Consider the following 21,089-nt stretch of genomic DNA (forward strand, 5'->3'; position numbering starts at 1 on the left):
AGAGGATTAATTATGATTTATTAATATATTATATGAAAAATATATAAAAAGAGAAGTCATATTGTTTAGTTAAAAAGAATTAATTTTGTGGCTAAAAGATATTAATTAAATAAAGGGGACTAGAATTATCAATTGTGTGATAGTTGAATATTGGGCTAATGGACTCCATATTATAGGGGTGGACGAATTTTATGGGGAAACCCATTAGAAATCATCCAAAGCCTCTAAGAAGGGAGTCCATGGGCTGCTTAGGGCCTAAGCAGTCAAATTAGGGTTTCCTTGTTTGATAACCCTAATAGCCTCACTATTTAAGGATCCCTAGAGCACCAAAAATGTGGCCAAGAGTTTCCTTAGGGTTTCTAGATGTTTTTGAGTGCCTTTCCTCTTCTCCTAAGTTATCCTCTTGCTCTTGGTGTTTGTGAGCCATTAGAGGTACTACACTTGTGGTACTTGCTTTCAAAGCTAAGAAGATTCAAGGAACTAGTTTTTATTACTATATAACAACAAAAGGAATGTATTCTATTCTTCTATGTGGATTTCGAAAATAGTACTAGCATGTCAGGTTTCTTTTTGTGTTCATAATGTTGTATAACTAATAGTGATAACATAGATCCAACTCTAGGGTTGCATGCACACATAGGATTGTTTGTATAAAACGTATCAGATTCGAGACGAATTCACCACCATTGTCACTCCTATTTCTCTTGATACTTTTCCCAAACTATGTACTAATCATGTTGCAAAAGACTACAAGGCAATCACTAGCATCAGACTTACTTTTAATCAGGTATACCCATGTGGAGCGACTAAAATTTTCAACAATAGTCAAAACATAATAAGCCCCGGTGGTGAAAGGAACACAATAGCTACCCCATATATATCACAATGTATGAGATCAAAACAAGCAAAGGTTTTTATTAAGCTATCTGAAAAGGGAATTCTAGTTTGCTTTGCTTTTACACATGAATCACAATGTTCACTATTTGCTAGAATATCTATCGAATCAATGTGTTGAAATTTACTATTAGATGCATGCCCTAACCTCCTATGACATATCTCAGAATCAACCTTAGCTGCCACAACTGCAACTCTTCTATTAGATCCTTCCAAGAGATACAGACCATTCTCACACCTCCACACGCCAATCAATTTCCTTGAGTGTAAGCCTTGTATATGGAAAAAATATAGGAAAAAGTCTCAAAACAATTCAAATTTTTAGTATTTTACTAACAAATACCAGATTGTATTTGAAGCTAGGAATATATAACACAACATTGATGTTCATATTATTTGGAAGAGAGGCCTTTCAAACTCCTTTAACTGGTACATGATCTACATTCAGTATACTAACTGGAATTACATCTTCTAAGTCCTTTAGATTGAACAAGATGGAATTATTGAAAACAATGTACTCAATGACCCCTGAGTCAATCACCCATGGCATTTTAAAAGTTAGCTTACCAGCCATGTTAAACTCTGGTTTTGCTGCTCTTGTAATTTTTTTTGTTAGTTTAGAGTATTACCAGGTACGTGACTTTCAAGTTCAAATGTTGCTGCCTTTGGCTTAGGTTTTGATGTATTTTGCTGGTCTCATGTTTGTTTTCCTTGACGCGCGTCCCACCATTCGGGATATCATATCTTCTCGAAACATCATTCAATTGTGTGACCGTTCTTCCCACAATGCTTACACTTAAGACTTTTCTCGATTGGTGCTTTTTTTTATCACTATTGACCTATTCTGTGTGTTGGCCGCTGACCTGGTATGCTGCTGCATGATGCTCGTTTTTTGGATGCAGTTAGATTCCTTTGTTGTTCATCCTCAGCCACGAGGTGATAGGTGGTAACGAGAGTAGGCATAGATTTGGTGCTCAAGATTTGAGTTTTGATTGTACCATATACATCATCAATCCCCATAAGAAACTCATAGGTCCGTTCCTTCTCCCTCAATTCCACGAGTCACTTTCCAAGATCATATGTGCACTTCCTACATGTGCATCTTGGGATGGTTGAAACATAACTGATTTCATCCCATACTACTCTCAATCTTGTGAAGTAAGCTGGCATAACAGCATTGTCTTATCTTAGAATAGTTAACACTTGTTTTAACTCATAGGCAAGTGGGGCACTCTCTTTTCCAAAGTGCTCTTCAAGATCATCCCAGATCTCATTGGAAGTATTGGCATATTTCACACTACTCTATATGTTCTTTTCCACAGTAGTCATTAGCCCACCCTTTATAAGGGCATCGTTTCGCTACCATGCCCTCAGTTCTATACCTTCAATGATTGGTTGTTTTAAGGTTCCATCAATGAAACCGAATTTGTTTTTCGCCAAGAAGAAATCTCTAATTTCTCTTGACCAATTTGCATATTTGTTGTCACTAAGGAGTTCATTGACATGCAATTGTCTTTGATAATCGGTAGGGTGAATGTAGTATGGAATGGTAGGATTTGAGGATGGATTGGTGTGGGTGTCAGATGCTCCTGGTGTACTGTTAGGGCTTAGCAAGGTTTACGCTCCTAATACGATGAAGAAACCCTATAAGGGTTTTGAGTTTTTATTGATGATTGATTGATTAAAAAGATTGCAGAAGCCAAGAGTATTTATAAGGCTAGAAAGTATAGACGAACTAGGAAACTAAGGAGGAAACTTAGGAAACAAGATAAAGACTAAAAAAAAAAGATAGATATCGGATTAGTTGTATTCAATAAATCCTTAACAAATGAATGAAAAAGAACGTTGCTATTTATTTATTCTAAACCAAAATATTTTAATAATTAGCTAAGGGGATCTATCGCAAATCGAGAAGGGATTCTCCTTTCGCAAAAGAAAAAAAAACATCTTTATTTATAGTGTAGCACTTATATTTGTTACAAATTTAATAAAATGGAATATTTATACATGATGCTTACCCCCATAATGGTTTTTACATAAGTTGATGTATATTACGTGTAACGCCCGTAGATTAGGGATAATCAATTTAGAGACGATAAACATCAAGAATGAATTTTTGATGAAAGCTTATTTAGAATGAATAATCTTAACCAAGTTATATTATATGTCACAAGGTTTCCGTGCATATAAAGACGCCAAAATCCGAGATATAACGAAGAAGTTATGACATGTCGAAGTTTCGCGACAGAATCGGCACGATATAGCGCAACGTAAATAGTGAATTTATGTTAGAGCGATATTTGGCCTTAGAAATCTAAACAAAAGTCATAGATTTTGTTAAACCGTGAGCGTGCATGAAAAGAACGTCCAAATCTAACTTCGTATGAGGAAGTTATGATTTTTCAAAGTTTCGACTTAGCGGTATGCAGCTCGAATACTCGATTTGAAATCGAGCGGTTTTTAGCCGACATAATCTAAATGAGAATCGAAGATCTCGTTGATAGTAGTCCAACGGTAAAAAGACAGACAAAAACAGACATCGGATGAAGAAGTTATTAAGTTATAACGGAGTTTTCCTGTCCCAGCCTACTAAAAATAAATAATAAAAATAAATTCAAAATTAGCCAATGGAGTCTAAATGAAAGTTGTAGAGCATAGTCTCACCTACGCGTGGATATAAAGAAAATTGAAAACGGAGTTCGTATGAGGAATATATGAATTTTTGAAGTTTATTAAATAATTAAAATATTAAATTTAATTATAAATTTCAATATTATCCAAAGAGGGGGGGGGGGGGGGGGGGAGTCAGCGACCTTATCCAGCTTACGCGCAGCATAACTAAAGATTACGCCTAGCATAATTCGGGGTTTCAGTCCCTATAAATAGATGTCGAGTGCAGCCGAGTTTTGGTGCTCCATTCTTCCCTTTCTCTTGTGTTTTTACCTCGTTTTACGTGCAAGAAATACCCCAAAGCCCCGGTATCATTGCCGAGACCCAAAACAAGTCCCGAAGCCCCGAAGATCCCGAGAAGTGAAATTCCCGAGCCAAAGCTCTACCCACGAGAAGCCATTTTTTGTGAAGATCTTCCAGATCTACCGAAGAATACTACTTCTACAAGCCGTAGTGTTGTCCGATCATCTTCTGATCAAGTAAGTGTATAGTTACTTTCTCCTATCACATAAATATAAAGTATTAGCTATAAAATACGTGCTATGTGTTATATATTATTTGTCTATTTGAGATGGGGTTGGAATTGATGTTTTTATACGGGTGTTAAATGATTTAAACTGCGTTTGTATTTACATCTACAAAAATCTTGGGTAGAACATGGGTAGACGGAATAGTTGGTGATGATGCAACTTCGTGCCTATTGAGTAAGCATTCGTGACGATGCGAATTCGTGCCTATTTGATAAACCTTGGTGACGATGTGACTCTGTGCCTGTTGTGTAAACCCTAGTGACTATGAGACGTAGTGCCTATTGTGTAAACCCTGGTGACTATGATACGTAGTTCCTATCGTATGAACCCTGGTGACTATGTGACATAGTGCCTGTTTTATAAACCATGGTAGCAAATGGACTTTATGCCAGTTCCTTAGGAATGAATGAATGAAGGATAGTTGGTTCTTAGGGTAAACCCTTGAGAAAATAAAGGAGATATGGGGATGGGTATTTGGGTTGACTGTTTGATAATTGAATATAATAAATGTATTATTGTGGGTTGAAAACCATATATGCTCACCAGGCTCCCAAGCCTGACCCACTCAGTTTTCTTTGCATTACATGTAATGACACAAGGGTATAAGTTGGTGAACTTGACGAGAGATTTTGGATTATAGATCAGTAGTTATAAATAATTGTTGTAAGGTCTATTTTATATTGTTTATGCTTTTGGTCTGTATCGGAACATGACATCCCGAGGTTTTATTATTTAATGAAAATATATTATCTTGAGAAACGTTTTGATAAATTTTATCATATTTTGTTTTGGGAACAAATTCCGCAACTCTTTTAATCAAAGGATTACTCTGATTTTATAAAACAAAGCATAAACAATAGCCGTGAAATTGGGTATGTCACAGTTGGTATCAGAGCATTAGTTTAAGTGAACTAGGAATTTGTAGGATTTCTAGACTTAAACTTAGAATGCTAAGCAATGATTGTGAGATGAGTGTCTACCATATTTTAGACACGATCACTAATATATTTTAGGTAAGTTGCCTAAAACGATTTTATGTGCTAAATGTTATATGTTTTCCATATATGATATTATTTGTTCGGATCTATGGTCTGTTGCCGACTGGGTCTGGAAACCTTATGTGCTTAGAATTCTAAGCATATGACTATGGTATTAGAACTAGCATGTAAACGTTTCGGAGTGATAAGGATGATTTGAATATCTACCGTGAATGAGGATCTAAATTCACCTTGTTTGGTGTATATATCAATAATGGTGAGAACAAGAAGTGGAGTTGTAAACGCTGACGAACACATGTATCAAGCACCTGTGATTGAACCGGTAGTTGAGGTAGCAGTAGCACCTGAGCCAATGACAATGGTCGGAGTTCAAGTGATGATCCAGGCAATGTTGGATCATCAAATGGAAGAAAACAGACGTCTGATTAGGCAGAATCGCGAAGAATTGTCAATTCAAGTTGAAGAGCCCGAAGTAAATGGAGGGCAGTCTGAAGGAGGAAACTACAATGGGATCGTTAGTCAAGGCAACCCACCAATACTTCGCCGAAACAACCAGGATTGTAGCACCTGGTTCCCGGTATGTACTCCTTGCAATTTACATTTTTAAAGTAATGCATTTTTGCCTTGGACTCGGCGAGTTGATGGGCTAACTCGCCGAGTAGGAGTGGGATAAGGCGCTGGGACTGAACTTTGGACTCGGCGAGTCGGTCTCCGGACTCGGCGAGTAGACCCTGTTTGGGAAAAAACCCTAATTCGGGTGTTTGCACCCTAATTAAATGCTCTAACTTGGCCTCCTTTGTCCCTAACACTTCCAGAGAGCTGTAGAGCGAAACCCTAGCCCCCATATTGTTCTTCAGAGTGTTTTTGTCTTTGTGAATAAAGTTTGGAGCTTAGAAGAAGAAGGAAGAGGTTGAAGTGTGCAAGGAGGGGAGATAGATCCGGAATCTACACTGTGAGAAGCTTCCATTCAGGTAGAAAAGTTCTTACCTTGATCACTAGTTCATTAGATCCCCTTTTTGTCCCAAATTAGTGGTTTTCAAGCTCTAAAACCTCAATCTCCATGTGTTTATGTTGTATGTTCTGAAAGGACTCGGGATTTGGACCTTATGGGCGTATTAGAAGTATAAAGTTTATGTGGTCGAAGTGATTGAGGTCCCCATTGAGTGTATGACCTCGTTAAGAGCTTGGTTTTGCCTTTTTCAGCTTATAGGGCCATGCATGCACGTAAAGTTTGCAACTTTACGTGATAAGCATGATCAAGGAACATGGATCTATGGTTTGGAAGCGTTGCATGTTTTAGATTTGGTCTGTATGGGAAATGGGTCACAGGGACTCGACGAGTCCCAAGGTGGAACTCGTCGAGTTCTATGAAGATGGCCTTAGACTCGGCAAGTTGGATGAACAACTCGGCGAGTCAAGTCAACTGGAAGTTGACTTTGACCAAGGAGTTGACCTTGGACCGGGGGTAGGTTAGTCATTTGATCTGAGGGTATTTATGAGTGGCTAATCTATGTTTATGGATTTGTAGCCGAAGGATTTTCGGTGCAGCAGTCAGACGTTCGACAATCAGACTTTTGGTAGCTACTTTTCGAGGTGAGTTTCCTACCAGTAGGAACGGGTCTAAGGCACCAAGGCCGGCTCGTATAGACGATATGATAGTATCGGAGTGTGGGCAGAGCCCATATCTCATAGTTGAGCTTGATGATGATATATGCTAGTGTGGTAGAATTTTTTATACTTGTTGTCTGTTTGATACTTGTATGTTATGGTTTAGTAGCGAAGTGCAGGCGAGGCCCGTATGTAACAGCCGGATTTCCAAGTATCCTTTATGTTTATGACATTGGTGTTCTGAGAGGGGACTCGGCGAGTTGGAGCTCAGACTCTCCGAGTAGGGTCGCGGATCTGGTCGCGGGATCGCACCTGGACTCGGCGAGTCCAGGATATGGACTTGGCGAGTCCGCGCTGTGTAATGAAACCCTAATTTCTCGGGTTTGGGACCTATTTAAAGGGCCTTATGGCCGTCATTTGTGCTCACCAGTCCCTTGAGTGAAATCCTAATCGAGTGTGAGCGTTTGGAGCAAAGTAGGAGGCCATTATTGATCTTGGAGGTGTTATTTTTCCAAGGAAAAGAGAGAACTAGGTAAGGGAAAGCAAGTGGAGCCACTTTGAGAGTTTAGAGTCCAGAGCATCACTATTGTGGTAATAATTTCGAGTTATCTTCTTCCTTGTTGATGTTTATTTTGATTTAGGGTTTGTTGAACCCTCTTATGGCAAGATCTAGTGCCCCCTTGGTCCCTTATGTGGTTTAAACCATAGATCTGGACCCTTGGAGGTCCAGAGTGTCCCTTTGCCCAAGCTTTTTGGGAATCAATGGAGGTTTTGGATTGGAATCCTTATGCCTTAAGTCAAAATTCTATTTATGAGCCATGGGGTGTGTTATGGACACCAAGCTAGAAGCTTTACGTGATGAATCAGTCTAGGGAGGCCAGTTCTATAGATTGTGGAAGCAGATCTGACCTTAGAAGCAAGTTGGAGTGGTTGCATGGCATGGACTCACCGAGTCCGATGAACAGACTCGGCGAGTAGTTGGAAGATTGCCTTGGGTTCGCTCAGTTAGCGGTCCAGTCGAGTCATAGGTTGACTCAGTGAGTCAGGGTGAGTTAGAGAGGGACGACAGGTGGACCGATTCGAACTGGGACTCGCCGAGTTGTTCTTGAGACTCGACGAGTTGAGTCAGGGTGGCCCCGCGATTATTCCAGATGGAACTCGTCGAGTCAGGGGGGAGTACTCGACGTGTAGGAAAGGAATTCTAGAGACTTGGTGAAAACGTCTAGACTCACCGAGTCGCCATAGCGCACTCGCCGAGTCCGGTCAAAGTTAACCATTGACCGTTGACCGTTGACCGGAGTTGACCTGTGTTGACTCCTTAGGGATAGTCAACCTTAGAAATATAAAGTGTTAATCAGAGACATATGATGTTATAGGAGGATTAGAGCTCGGAGGATCGAGCACGAGAGATTACCAGGATTCGTGAGATACCGAGATACGCGAGGTCAGTCTTCTCACTACATTTTACCTTGAGTAGGTAACCAGGGTTATGTGATAGAGTATTTGTATGCTATGTATGTGATGTGTTGTACTGCATTATTTCTATGTGATTTATGTTGTGCATGTTTACAAAGTTAGAACCTGAGGGTTCACAGAGTTTGGGTGCACAGACCCACAGAGTTATAGCCTCGAGTGGCTAATATGTGTTATATGTGGTATTTTGGGGAACTCACTAAGCTTTGTGCTTACAGTGTTTGATGTTATTGTTTCAGGTACTAGTGACGACCGCGGGAAGGCGCCGGCTTGATCCATACACACACACGGAGTTTATACATTTGTGATCTTGGGATTTTTTAATGACATCAGTTGGATAATTAATATGGTTGTTTTATGAATATTAATTGAATTACGTTTTACGAAAATTTGAAAAATTTGTTTTGAAATTCACGGTGTTACAATTTGGTATTAGAGCCTTGGTTTGAGGGATTCGGGTACACCTTCGGGAGTATTTGAACTCAAACTGAGGATTTGGAAAAATAATTTCAAAAGAAAACTTAACTTTTCTAAGAGTAAAAGATTTTCTTGAAAAAGAAACAAATTCAAGGAAGAAACGTGTGTACGATCAGTCAGCGCCCGAACGGTGATTTCCCAAAATACCTTTATATTATGTAATATTGATATTGATATGATGTATCTGCATGCTAGAGTAGGCTAGGTATTACTATTAGGACTAGAGTGGCCTGATTTGTGATGCCTTAGTCTAGGGAGAGGTGAGCTGCGATGAGATGCTTGAGAGTGAGTAGGTAGTAGCGAGGGGCTTATGAGAGATCTATTAAAGAGTGGTCTACGCATGATAGAGTACTTGGGATTTGGGATCTGAAGAGGAAGATTTGGGGTGTGTACTGAGACGGTGTGGACAGTAGTATTGGGCCCGTACTACTGAAAGCACCGGGGCGGTGCACGGTCCAAATAAGAATCTTTGGAATACCAAGAATCAAGGAGGGATGGATTGTCGAGTGTGTGTATGCTCGAGTGAATTCTAATTTATCATATGTTGTATTTCAGAGGGTGATCATGGTGAGGACACGTCATATGCCGGAGGGTGTCGGAGCTAGTGATGAGGAGATTCGACAGATCATTCATGAGGAGGTGGCTGTGGTCATCAGAGCTGAGATACCAGAGATGTTCGGGTCTATTAATACCGCACTAATTGAGACATTTGACGAGCGTTATGCCGCTCTTTCTGAGGCTGCTGTTGCAGCGGCTACCGCAGCGATCGCTGCAGCGAGACCCCAGGGAGGTGATGCGTCGCTGTTTCGGGAGTTCAGCAACACCAAACCACCAGAGTTTGATGGGAAACAGGATCCTGTGGCAGCTATGAGGTGGATATCTGATATGGAGGGGTGCTTCTTCACTTGCTCATCTCCTGAGCATCTGAAGGTTCGGTTCGCGCTGAACCAGCTTCGCTTGGGAGCGAAGGACTGGTGGAATTTTATGACGGTGCATTTTACGCATGCTGAGCTTTCAGCGGTGACCTGGGAGAGGTTCACTACCATGTTCCGGGATGAGTACGTTCCCCAGGTGGAGACGGAGCGTTTGGCACAGGAGTTTCTGACCCTCAAGCAGGGTACTGAGTCAGTTACAGCGATCACGAGGATGTTCTATGAGAGGGCGATGTTCTGCCCTGAGCACGTGTCCACTGAACAGGCACGTATGAGCCGCTACTTGAGCATTTTGAGACGGGATATTCGGGAGTTCGCCGCGAACTCCTCGTATCGGACATTTGCTGAGCTTCAGGCAAATGCCCGGAAGAGGGAGATTGAGCTTGAGACACAGGCCAGGGAGGAGGCGGAGTCTCAGGGGAGGGATCGGCGGCCGGCACAGTCTCAGCCGGCAGCCAAGCGGGCCAAGCCCGCTGATCCCAAACCCGGGAGCCAGAAGGCCCACACTTGCGGGAAGTGCGGCAAGGGTCATGATGGAGTCTGTCGAGCGGGATCTTGCTACAAATGTGGCAAGGAGGGGCATATGGCCAAGGACTGCCCCAAGGGGTTTGCAGTGTCTTTTCACTGTAACCAGACCGGACACCGGAAGGCGGAGTGTCCGCTGTTGCGCGGAGCATCTCAGGGATCTGCTCCTACCGCCATCAGAGCTACAGAGAGTCGGCCCGTGAAGGCCGAGGCACCGAGAGCTCGAGGGAGAGCCTTTCAGCTGACTGCGGAGGAGGTCCGCGCTGCACCCGATGTTATGGCTGGTACGTTTCCTTCTATGTATTTATTTTGATGATGAGATATTATGCTTATATTATATTATGTGTAGGTACCTTCCTTGTGAACTCTGTGCCTGCTTTAGTGTTATTTGACTCGGGTACGAGTCGGTCTTTTGTATCTTTGGCCTTTAGTCAGCATATCAGTGTTAGTCGTGAGGCATTGAGTCGGCCTCTGAGGGTTTCCATAGCTGCCGATAGAGTGATTTGTGCCACGGAGGTCCTCCGGGGATGTGTGTTAGCGATTTTTGGGGTTGAGTTTCCAATTGATCTAGTTCCTATTACGATGGGTGATGTCTGTGTCATTGTGGGCATGGACTGGTTGAGCTGATTCGGCGCGATTATCGACTGTGAGCGTCAGCTGGTGACCATACGAGATCCTAATGGGGGAGTTCTTTCAGTGTACGACGAGGGTACACGTTCTAGATCAGCCTTTTGTTTGGCCGCTAGGGCGAGGCAGTGTTTACAGCAGGGCTGTAAGGGTTTTGTGGCATATGTGATGGATACGTGGGTGATCTCTGAGAGACCGAGTTCAGTGGAGGAGGTTCCGGTGGTGCGTGAGTTTCTAGATGTTTTTCCCAAGGAGTTACCGGGTGTGCCTCCCGTGATGCAAGTAGAGTTCAGTATTGATTTGGTTCCGGGGGCCGCGCCTATCGCTAAGGTGCCTTATCGTCTTGCACCTCCAGAGATGCAAGAGTTATCCTCGCAGCTTTAGGAGCTGCTGGGGAAGGGGTTTATTCGGCCGAGTAGCTCGCCGTGGGGAGCGCCCATTCTATTTGTGAAGAAGAAGGACGGCTCGCATCGAATGTGTATTGATTATAGAGAATTGAACAAGCTGACGGTCAAGAACCGTTACCCGTTGCCGAGGATCGACAATTTATTCGATCAGTTACAGGGAGCATCTTGGTTCTCCAAGATCGATTTGAGGTCGGGCTATCATCAGGTGAGAGTGCGGGATGAGGACGTCCAGAAGATAGCGTTCAGGACGCGATATGGGCATTATGAGTTTGTGGTGACGCCTTTTGGGCTCACCAATGCCCCGACCGTGTTCATGGATCTCATGAACAGGGTATGTAGGCCGATGTTGGATCGGTCAGTGATTGTATTCATCGATGATATTCTGGTATATTCGAGATCTAGAGAGCAGCATGAGGAGCATTTGAGGGAAGTCCTTGGGGTTTTGAGATCGCAGAAACTTTATGCAAAGTTTTCCAAGTGCGATTTCTGGTTGCGGGAGGTCCAGTTTCTGGGACATCTTGTTAATCAGGAAAGGATAATGGTCGATCCGGCCAAGGTTGAGGCGGTGATGAGTTGGGAGGTGCCGAAGTCACCCTCGGAGATCAGGAGCTTCCTTGGGTTGGCAGGGTACTATCGGAGATTTATCAAGGATTTCTCCAAGATCGCGGTGCCACTCACCAGATTGACCCGAAAGGGTGTTGCATTTTCATGGGGTCCCGAGCAATAGACCTCCTTTGAGATGCTTCGCCAAAGGTTGTGCGAAGCCCGGGTATTAGCTCTTCCGGAAGGGATGGAAGATTTTGTAGTATTTTGTGATGCATCGATTTTAGGGCTGGGTGCGGTACTGATGCAGAAAGGGCATGTGATAGCATATGCATCGAGGCAGTTGAAGCCTCATGAGACGAGATATCCCACGCATGATCTAGAGTTGGGGGCAATAGTGTTCGCCCTCAAGATTTGGCGTCACTACTTGTATGGGGTTCGTTGTATGATATACATGGACCATAAGAGTTTGAAGTACTTGATGGATCAGCCCAACCTAAATATGCGACAGAGGAGGTGGTTGGATGTGGTCAAGGATTATGATTGTGAGATCCTATACCACCCGGGCAAGGCTAATGTGGTAGCTGATGCGTTGAGCCGCAGGGCAGAGAGTACTCCACTGCGAGATGTATGTTTGAGATTGACTGTGATAGCTCCAGTTCTGGATGCCATTCGTGGGGCACAGGCCGAGGTTGTGCAACCGGAGATGCAGAAGAGGGAATGGGTCATTGGTTTGGTTTCAAAGTTTGTTTCGGATGGTCGAGGGCTTATGACTTTTCAGGGCCGGATTTGGGTACCGTTTGTGGGCGGTACGCGTACTACTTTGATGGAGGAAGCGCATAGATCGAAATTTTCGATCCATCCCGGGGCTACGAAAATGTATTTGGATTTGAGGAAAGAGTATTGGTGGCCCTGTATGAAGAGGGACGTCGCATGGTTTGTCGAGAGGTGTTTGACCTGCCGAAGGGTTAAGGCCGAGCACCAGAGACCGCATGGCAAGTTGCAGCCATTGGAGGTTCCCGAGTGGAAGTGGGAACATATCACTATGGATTTCATCACCAAATTGCCGAGGACTGCCAGAGGAGTTGATGCAATTTGGGTGATTGTGGATAGGTTGACGAAGAGCGCTCACTTCCTTGCCATCAGTGCGAGTTCTTTGGCGGAGAAGTTGGCGGAGGTTTATGTGAGAGAAGTGGTATCTCAGCATGGGGTGCCGATCTCGATTGTTTCGGACCGTGATGTGCGTTTCACTTCCAGGTTCTGGAAGAAATTTCATGAGGAGTTGGGTACTAAACTGCATTTTAGTACCGCATATCATCCCCAGACAGACGGCCAGAGTGAGCGGACGATTCAGACGCTTGAAGACATGCTTCGAGCATGTGTGTTGGATTTCGGGGGTAGCTGGGATGCGTATTTACCCTTGGCCGAGTTTTCCTACAATAACAGCCATCATTCGAGCATCGGTATGCCGCCCTTTGAGCTGTTTTATGGTAGGAGGTGTCGGACCCCCATTTGTTGGGGAGAGGTTGGGCAGAGAGTGATGGGTAGTACAGAGATCGTGATTCAGACAACAGAGCAGATACAGCAGGTCAGACAGAGGTTATTGACCGCCCATAGCCGACAGAAGAGTTATGCAGACAGATGCCGGTCCGAGCTTGAGTTTCAGGTCGGCGAGTTTGTTCTCCTGAAGGTTTCTCCTTAGAAAGGAGTGATTCGGTTCAGGAAGAGGGGCAAGTTGGGGCCCCGGTTTATAGGACCATTTCGTGTGATTGCGAGGGTAGGACGGGTAGCCTATCGGTTAGAGTTGCCAGCAGAGTTGGGGCAGATCCACGACACTTTTCATGTGTCGCAGTTGAGGAAGTGTATAGCCGATGAATCGGCAGTCGTTCCATTAGAGGATATTCAGGTGGATGCAAGCCTGAATTATGCCGAGAGACCAGTGGCCATCAGAGATCGGAAAGTCAAGGTTCTGAGGAATAAGGAGGTACCTCTGGTGTTGGTTCAGTGGCAACACCAGAGGGGATCGGAGATGACCTGGGAGCCAGAGCGTATGATGCAGGAGCGGCATCTGGAGCTATTTTCAGAGCGAGACTTCGAGGGCGAAGTCTAGTTCTAGTGGGGGAGAGTTGTAACAGCCGGATTTCCAGGTATCCTTTATGTTTATGACATTGGTGTTCTGAGAGGGGACTCGGCGAGTTAGAGCTCAGACTCGCCGAGCAGGGTCGCGGATCTGGTCGCGGGATCGCGCCTGGACTCGGTGAGTCCAGGATATGGACTTGGCGAGTCCGCGCTGTGTAATGAAACCCTAATTTCTCGGGTTTGGGACCTATTTAAAGGGCCTTATGGCCGTCATTTGTGCTCACCAGTCCCTTGAGTGAAACCCTAATCGAGTGTGAGCGTTTGGAGCAAAGTAGGAGGCCATTATTGATCTTGGAGGTGTCATTTTTGCAAGGAAAAGAGAGAACTAGCTAAGGGAAAGCAAGTGGAGCCACTTCTGAGAGTTTGGAGTCTAGAGCATCACTATTGTGGTAATAATTTCGAGTTATATTCTTCCTTGTTGATGTTTATTTTGATTTAGGGTTTGTTGAACCCTCTTGTGGAAAGATCTAGTGCCCCCTTGGTCCCTTATGTGGTTTAAACCATAGATCTGGACCCTTGTAGGTCCAGAGTGTCCCTTTGCCAAAGCTTTTTGGGAATCAATGGAGGTTTTGGATTGGAATCCTTATGCCTTAAGTCAAAATTCTATTTATGAGCCATGGGGTGTGTTATGGACACCAAGCTAGAAGCTTTACGTGATGAATCAGTCTAGGGAGGCCAGATCTATAGATTGTGGAAGCAGATCTGACCTTAGAAGCAAGTTGGAGTGGTTGCATGGCATGGACTCGGCGAGTAGTTTGAAGATTGCCTTGGGTTCGCTCAGTGAGCGGTCCAGTCGAGTCATAGGTTGACTCAGTGAGTCAGGGTGAGTTAGAGAGGGACGACAGGTGGACCGAGTCGAACTGGGACTCGCCGAGTTGTTCTTGAGACTCGGCAAGTTGAGTCGGGGTGGACCCGCGATTCTTCCAGATGGAACTCGTCGAGTCAGGGGGGAGTACTCGACGTGTAGGAAGGGAATTCTAGAGAGTTGGTGAAAACGTCTAGACTCGCCGAGTCGCCATAGCGCACTCGCCGAGTCCGGTCAAAGTTGACCATTGACCGTTGACCGTTGACCGGAGTTGACCTGTGTTGACTCCTTAGGGATAGTCAACCTTAGAATTATAAAGTGTTAATCAGAGACATATGATGTTATAGGAGGATTAGAGCTCGGAGGATCGAGCACGAGGGATTACCAGGATTCGTGAGATACCGAGATACGCGAGGTTAGTCTTCTCACTATACTTTACCTTGAGTAGGTAACCAGGGTTATGTGATAGAGTATTTGTATGTTATGTATGTGATGTGTTGTACTGCATTATTTCTATGTGATTTATGTTGTGCATGTTTACAGAGTTAGAACCTGAGGGTTCACAGAGTTTGGGTGCACGGACCTACAGAGTTATAGCCTCGAGTGGCTAATATGTGTTATATGTGGTATTTTGGGGAACTCACTAAGCTTTGTGCTTACAGTGTTTGATGTTATTGTTTCAGGTACTAGTGACGACCGTGGGAAGGCGCCGGCTTGATCCGTACACACACACGGAGTTTATACATTTGTGATCTTGGGAATTTGTAATGAGATGAGTTGGATAATTAATATGGTTGTTTTGTGAATATTAATTGAATTACGTTTTACGAAAATTTGAAAATTTTCTTTTGAAATTCACGGTGTTACACCGTATCTCCATGAGTGTGGGCGAGGCCTGTATCTCTTAGCTTCTCATTATATGATTGTATGGTGTGTGGTATTATGGGGGAACTCACTAAGCTTCGTGCTTACAGTTTAGAGTTTTGGTTTCAGGTACCTCTTCAACGAAAGGGAAGGAGCTGGTACGGTAGCGGCACATCATACACACCCCTTGTTTTCCGCATTATGATATTGTTCTGGGATTTATACTCTGACACTATGGTTGATTCCATGTATTGGTTTCCAGACACGTAACATGATTTAAGAAACGATATGACCGAATGTTGTTTATTTTCAAGTGTTCTGCAAGGTGTTTAATTAAAAATGGAATTTTTGGACAAAAAAAAATTGGGTTGTTACAAGGATAGGGGAAATGACGGACGTGGATGCAAGTATAAGGATTTCATGGCATCCAAACCAATGTGTTTTTCTGGGAGCCCGACACTGGTGCAAGTCATGGACTAGATCTCCGAGATGGAGACAATGTTTGAAAGTTGCGAGCATAGCAACAGACAGAAGACCGCTCTTACAATTCCTCTGTTAGAATTTGGAGTACTGAGCTGGTGGAAGTTACTGGCTGGTTCGATGCCCAAGGGGGAAGCTAGCAAGATGTCTTGGGAAGAGTTCGTGGTGCAAATTGAAATGCAATACTGCTCTGAGCAGGATCTTCTAGAAATCAACAATGAGTTCTAGAATCTAAAGAATGGAAATTGAACGTCACTGAATACGCTACAAGCTTTACGGAGAAGATGAAGCTTATTCCATACCTAATTCCAACTGAAATTTCCAAGGTCTACAAGTTTGCCAATGGATTACCACCGGACTTTGGTCCGATAGTCAAGCAAGCAACCACTCTAAAATCCACCATCTGGGCAGCCAAAAATGTTGAGACCCAAATAAAAGAAAAGGGTCTGGAGAGAGTTGAAGTTAGAGAGAAAAGGAAACATGAAGGATCTTCAATGATCAACAAAGAAACCAAATTATTGAAACCTGGAGGAAGAGATGAAGCTAAGTGGTGTGAGAAGTGTAAAAAGAAACACTTCGGGAAGTGTAGCGAGGAGACGAACTGCTACAAATGTGGGAAGGCAGGGCATTTCGCTAACTAATGCGCAGCTAACAAAAAGGTGTGCTATGGATGTAACGAAGAAGGGCATATTTCTAGAGACTGCCTAAAGAAAAACGCACCGCCACAGCCAAGGGCATTCCACATGCTCCTCGACGAAGCAGAAAACGATTGGAGGATTAAAAGATGAAGACTTCATATTAATATATAAAGTCTGTATCAGGAAGCATAGCCTGTTAGAGGCATAGTATAGGGTGAACTTGAACTTTTGCGTAATGATTTCAAGAAATAATATAAACCCTGGTTTTGTTATTTGATGTGTTGAATGATTATATGATTTATGTATGGTGACTTGGTTAACTGCAAGACAATACTTGGGACGAGTATGAGTATGTGTGAATGGTAGTAGAGATCTATACTACCGGAAGCATAGGACTCGCACTTGGATCAGGGAAAGTCTCAAGGTTACCAAGAAACTAATAATTGATTATGTTTTATTCAAGTATGCCATTACCATTGTTTTCGTAATAACTAGTAGGATGGTTGTTATTTCGATCCTAGTGGTCATATCAAATTTAGTCCGACTACGATGAGAGGTCATCGGGACATGACCTATCGGTCAGTTACAATAGATAAAGGAAAGTACTTATTCTAAGAAGAAGAAGGAGTTCTTAGTAAGGATTTATTTTGTAACTTGAAGGTTACGAATGAAAGTCTAACATAGTTCGAGGAGTAGATGTAGGATTGAGCATCAAGGTTATTACTTAGGATGGAGAGATAACGTATGGAGTCAGTATACGAATCCTATTTCGTTGATGATTCCGGGACGTAATCATCCTAAGGGGGAGATAATTGCAACGCCCGTAGATTAGGGCTAGTCAATTTAGAGACGATAAGCGTCAAAAATGAATTTTTGATGAAATATTATTTAGAATGAATAATATTAACTAAGTTATAGTATATGTCACAAGGTTTCCGTGCATATAAAGAACGCTGAAATATGAGGTATAACGAAGAAGTTATGACCTATTGAAGTTTCGCGACAGAACCGCACGACACAGCACGATGTAAATAATGAATTTACATTAGAGCGACATTTGGCTTTAGCAATCTAAACGAAAGTCGTAGATTTCATTAAACCGTGAGCGTGCATAAAAAGAATGTCTAAATCTGACTTCGTATGAGGAAGTTATGATTTTTCTAAGTTTCGACTTAGCGGTATGCAACCCGAATACTCAATTTGAGATCGAGCAGTTTTTAGCCGACATGATCTAAACGAGACTCGAAGATCTCTTCGATAGTAGTCCAACGGTAAAAAGATAGACGAAAACAAACGTCGGATGAAGAAGTTATGAATTTATAACGGAGTTTTTCTATCTCGGCCTACTAAAAATAAATATTAAAAATAAATTCAAAATTAGCCAACATAGTCTAAATGAAAGTTGTGGAGCGTAGTCTCACCTACGCGTGGATATAAAGCACATCAAAAATGGAGTTCGTATGAGGAAGATATGAATTTTTGAAATTTATTAAATAATTAAAATATTAAATTTCATTATAAATTTCGATATTATCCAAAGGGGGGGGGGGGGGGGGGAGTCAACGACCTTATCTAGGTTACGCCCAACGTAACTAAAGATTACACCCAACGTAATTCGGGGTTTCAACCCCTATAAATAGATGTCACGTGCAACCGAGTTTTGGTGCTCCATTCTTCCATTTCTCTCGCGTTTTTACGTCGTTTTGCGTGCAAGAAATACCCCGAAACCCGGTATCATTCCCGAGACCCAAAGAAACTCCCGAAGCCCCGAAGATCCCGAGAAGTGAAATTCCTAAGCCGAAGCTCTACCCGCGAGAAGCCATTTTTTGTGAAGATATTCCAGATCTACCTAATAATACTACTTCTACAAGCTGTAGTGTTGTCCGACCATCTTCTGATCAAGTGAGTGTATAGTATCTTTCTTCTATCACATAAATATAAAGTATTAGCTATGAAATATGTGCTATGTGTTATATATTATTTGTCTATTTGAGATGGGCTTGGATTTGATGTTTTTATACAGGTGTTAAATGATTTAAACTGCGTTTGTATTTATATCTACAAAAATGTTGGGTAGAACATGGGTAGATGGAATAGTTGGTGATGATACGACTTCGTGCCTATTGAGTAAGCCTTGGTGACGATGTGACTTCGTGTCTGTTGTGTAAACTCTGGTGACTATGAGACGTAGTGCCTATTACGTAAACCCTGGTGACTATGAGACGTAGTGTCTATCGTATGAACCCTGGTGACTATGTGACGTAGTGCCTGTTGTATAAACCATGGTAACAAATGGACTTTGTGCTAGTTCCTTAGGTAAATCCTTAGGAATGAATGAATGAAGAATAGTTGGTTCTTAGGGTAAACCCTTGAGAAAATAAAGGAGATATGGGGATGGGTTATTGTGGGTTGAAAACCCTATAAACTCATCAGGCTTCCAAGCCTGACCCACTCAGTTTTCTTTGCATTACATGTAATGGCACAAGGGTATAAGTTGGTGGACTTAACGATAGATTTTGGATTATAGATCAGTAGTTATAAATAACTGTTGTAAGGTTAATTTTATATTGTTTATGCTTTTGGTCTGTATCGGAACATGACATCCCGATGTTTTATTATTTAATGAAAATACATTCTCTTGAGAAACGTTTTGATAAATTTTATCATATTCTGTTTTGGGAACAAATTTCACAACTCTTTTAATCAAAAGATTATTCTGATTTTATAAAACAAAGCATAAACAAATCGGTTTTTTCTGGCCGTGAAATTGGGGATGTCGCATTACGGTTTATAGATAAGTTGATGTATATTTATTCCTATGTGGAGATGGCTCGAGAATGAGGGAATCATTCTTAGCCACACATTTATTTTGCCGCAAAACACTTGGGCGTACTGATAGAAATGGATAATAGATACACATGTGTTTTCCAACCAAACATGTTTCCTTAAAATATACTAATCATTACCTCAATATACACAAATTTTTTTTTGTTTTCTTGATTTTTAGAAAGCTATTTTTATGAAAAAAAAATTATTTTAAATATATTAAAATTCGTAATTTTTTATTCTCTATAAATAGACATCTATATTGATATAGTTTTAAGATAAAATAAAAAATTTATTTTTAGAGTTTCAGCTCTCGTTATTCATAAGTAAATAAAAATCGATCAGATTTTTATTATTATACATTCGTTATTCATCTATGAATAAAACGTATGTTTAACTTTTTTATAGTTTAAGTATAATTTATATATAAATATAACAGATAATAATATTTTTTTTACCTAAAATATATTTTTCTATACATCATCTTTCATTACATGTTATATTTATATATGAATAAAATACGTATTAATGGTCATCATATGTTATATTCATATATAAATAAATAAAAATTATGAGGTTTTTGTTATAGTTTATTTGTTATTTAATATAAATAAGTAGTATGTTAATAAAAGATGATATATTTTAAAATTTTGAACTACTTATTCAAATATGAATAACAAATGAATCATAACAAAATTATGATAAATTTGTTTTTCATATATGAACATAACTTATGAGGAAGACTAATACACGTTTTATTCATATGTGATTATAATATGTGACGAGAGCTGATATAAACTGTAAAAAATCTATATATGTTATATTTATATATGAATGATATTTAAACTTTAAAAAAAATTAATCATATTTTTTATTTATAAGTGAATAACAAATGTACTATAGTAAAATGTTGATGCATATTTATTCACTTATGAATAACAAGAGCTGAAACTATAAAAAAATAAAAATTTTATTTTATCTTAAAACTATATCAATGTGGATGTCTATTTCTAGAGAATAAAAAATTATGAATTTTGATGTATTTATAATCATTTTTCGATAAAAATAGCTCCTTAAAAATTAAAAAAACAAAAAATTATGTTTTTGTATATATTAAGGTAATCACTAACATAGTTTAAGTAAACATGTTTTGTTGGAAAACAATGTGTATTCATTTCTCATTTTTCGTCGGTACGTTGAAGGCTTTTATAGCAAAAATAAATGAGTAGCTGAGAATTATTTCTCCATTATTAACATTTTTTATTTTCTCAATTGAACATAAATTTGATATTTTATTTTGTATTATGAAACATTAAATATGTGTTTTAATTTGCATACTTGTAAATCTAGGAAAAAATATTATAAAAATATAATCATGACATACAAATTGTCTATCGTAATTGTATGTCATTTAATGTTTTTCATGTATTAAAAAAGTCAAAATTAACGACATACAAAATATCGGCCATAAATATATGTCATAAATGTATGTAAATGTATGTCGACTAAATTTATGACGGCTGCTTTAATAATACATATTTGTGAGTCATGTTTACCCTTTAATGACATACAATATATGTAGGTAAAGGACTTTTCCTTGGAGTGTTAATAGTGGTCATGAAAAAAGAACTGGTTTCTATATGTCGGCAACAA

This window comes from Lactuca saligna, chromosome 8 (genome assembly GCF_052625555.1).
Source record: "Lactuca saligna cultivar CGN05327 chromosome 8, ASM5262555v1, whole genome shotgun sequence".
Classification (NCBI taxonomy): domain Eukaryota; kingdom Viridiplantae; phylum Streptophyta; class Magnoliopsida; order Asterales; family Asteraceae; genus Lactuca; species Lactuca saligna.